The 2,818-nt window shown below is 39.2% G+C and overlaps 1 long non-coding RNA gene across 1 annotated transcript; it reads left to right on the top strand.

Moving 5' to 3' along the window:
• Positions 1–293: 293 nt before the first annotated feature.
• On the top strand, positions 294–1,006 carry LOC131257499 (uncharacterized). Its single transcript, XR_009177459.1, has 3 exons — positions 294–561; positions 656–762; positions 931–1,006. It is a non-coding gene; the product is annotated as an uncharacterized LOC131257499 (long non-coding RNA).
• The last annotated feature ends 1,812 nt before the right edge of the window (positions 1,007–2,818 follow it).

The following is a 2,818-nucleotide window of genomic DNA, read 5'->3' as shown; positions in this document are numbered from 1 at the left end:
TCCACTCATCAGGCAGCCACCCCTATATGAAAGCAATGGATAGTTTAAGATAACTTGCCAACAATGTTCAAAAAGAAGAAGAAGAAAAAAAGAAGAAAGATTACTTGCTAACAGTCAATTGTCAACATAGACAAATCTATAAGTCCTCTGGAGAAAATCCTTTCCTTAAAATGCTTCCTATGATGGTGGATTGTTTAAGATTAACTTGCTAACAATCCACTATTAACATAGACATCTGTGTAAGCCCTCTGGCAAAAATCACTTTCCTATTATCGCTCAATGCTTCCTATGATGGATGCTTGCTATAGCCATCTATTTCATCTTTAATTGCATTGCATTTTAGTTGATATGATTCTTTTTCACCTGTGCTTACAAGCTCTGATTCAGAATTTTTCTCTATAATTCTTTATGAAACCTTTTATCTAAGCTGCAAGTCATTCATTTGTTGCACCAACCTTTTGTGTACTTCATTCTTCTTGAGAACTTCTAATTTTTCTGGAACAATGGCAGGGTTTTGATGTGAAACTAATCAATGTAAATCAGACTTGCAAAGTTACAAAGGTGATGCTCCTTTCTCTTTTATTTGGGTTCTTTCTTATGAATAAAATTCATTTCTCTATTGTATGTGGTCTTTCTCTTCACTTCCTGTTTCAAGGAGGACAAGTGGTCAAGTACACTGCCATGTTAGCTTGTGGCAACTATCATGGAGTTGTGGGCTTTATAAAAGGAAAATGCCCAACAATTCCCATTGCCCTCCAGAAGGTATCTATTTAATGCATTTGTAGATATCAACTCAAATTTGAAGTCCTTATTAATTGGGAAATCATGATTTTTTATGGTTAATTCTACATTGTGGCTCATCCATCAGCAAAAGAGTGACTATTTTACCTTCATTTGTTGCCATTCTGAGACACTGGCAACCACTTTTAGCAGGTATTCATGAGCTTACTTCTTTAGATGGTCTGAATCCCCTCGTTGTTGATACCGTGCTTTGGCAACAGATGCATTGCCTCTTGAGGTGATTGAACTTCCACTCTCCTATCTCTTTCCACTTCCATGGAAACTGTGAGTTGCATATACTCCCATTGAAGAGTTTTGTGATTGAATTCCGCACCCTCTCACAATTTTAATCCACTATATTTCTTCCCTGCCATTTGTAATTGATCTTAACTGGATCAGTTGAGAGTTTTCACTGCATAAATGCTAATAAGATTGATACTTTGTAGAGAAATTTGATATAATTGACGTAATTAATGTTTCTTCCTGGTGCTTGTGATGTCACTCTATCAAAATCCATATCTAGATAATTAGATAAATAGAAGTAGCTATGTCTGGTAATATATAGTATACTGGAGCTTGTCATGATCATTGTGCTTGTGAAAATGTCAAGGAATTTGGGAGACCCGGACCGAGTTCATCTGAGTGCATGTGTGTGTGAGTATGCATTTCATTTATTTTGGTCCTGTGGTCCTACCAGTCAAATTCCGGCGACCCGCGACCTTCGGATTGTGTTTGTGGTCTTCCTTGAGTCCGGTCATGTAGACCCGATCGAGTCAAAACCAATGTCATCTCGTTTGCATCTTTGTTGCCATTTTGATGGCGCGTTCCGTGCGTCCGTCCGATGTATAGATCATAAGTTATATATGTTTCATTCTATGGCCCTTGATTCTGATCATGTGGCTCACCTTGGAGTAGTGCATGTGGCCCACATCCCTCTTTTGTACAAGTTCCAATATACACAATGCACACTACCTAAATTTCTATAACTCACACTACCAAGACCTCACACACCATTGAAACCTACCCTACCCCTAGCAACTTTAGTTTCTCCGCCCTAAGGAAATCATTTCTTTTCTTACAAATAAATCATTACTCTCTCTCTCTCTCTCTCTCTCTCTCTCTCTCTCTCTCTCTCCCTCCTCATTTTCTTCATTCCAGCAATTTCCTCTCCCAAACATTCCATTTTTCTCCATTACACCAGCCCCTTGAAGCTTTAAAATCCCTCAATCCCACCCTTAGAAATTCATCCTAGCCATTAAACCTTCTTCCTTGGTCCAAGATCTATCTTATGTGGGAGATTGAGAGCTTGATTTGAAGGTGGGTGTCTACAAATTGTTGATCTCCCTTCTCTATCTTGATCCTTTTATTTCTTCATGTATGAAACATGTAGGACCCACCAATCCATGATGGGGATCCCATTTGACCCCTTGGATGTGGCCCTTGGCCCATCCAACACGCATGCATTATTCCATGATGGGGCTATTCTCCATGGACCCCATCATGATGTATCTCATGATCTAAATCATTCTAAGGTCATTTAGACCTTCATTTATAGTGGGTATGGTATCCCAACCATCCGTTTTAATTTTTAGTCACGCATGTATGAGATTCATAGTGTAGATGTATATTGGTGTATGATGTGTGGTTGGATTTTTTTTTTCCTTGGGAGGGCTTAATAGTGGCAGAGCCCTTGCCTATGGCCGGATTTTCCTTTCTTCTCTTCTTTTTCCTTATTTCCATCCCTGATCATGGTGTTTGGCCTACCTTGTGGGCCAACAAAAATTCAGCCACCCAAAAAGGAGAGGACGCCCATGACATCCCATCCCATGACATGTGTCCCCAAAATCTAACTAATTGGGGCACATACAAAGGTGTTTTGTATGGTAGGATGAAATGGATATTTGTGGGGCCCACTGGGGTGGTCCATCCTCTAATTTTCTGGATTAAATCCCATTTTAATTGCTGATTAAATTATTTTATTCCAATATAATGTTGTTGTCCATAAACTGTCTGGATAGATTTTTCGGCCACTTTGGGG

Source organism: Magnolia sinica, chromosome 10, assembly GCF_029962835.1.
Source record: "Magnolia sinica isolate HGM2019 chromosome 10, MsV1, whole genome shotgun sequence".
Classification (NCBI taxonomy): domain Eukaryota; kingdom Viridiplantae; phylum Streptophyta; class Magnoliopsida; order Magnoliales; family Magnoliaceae; genus Magnolia; species Magnolia sinica.
This window is presented reverse-complemented; position numbering and strand designations above follow the sequence as displayed.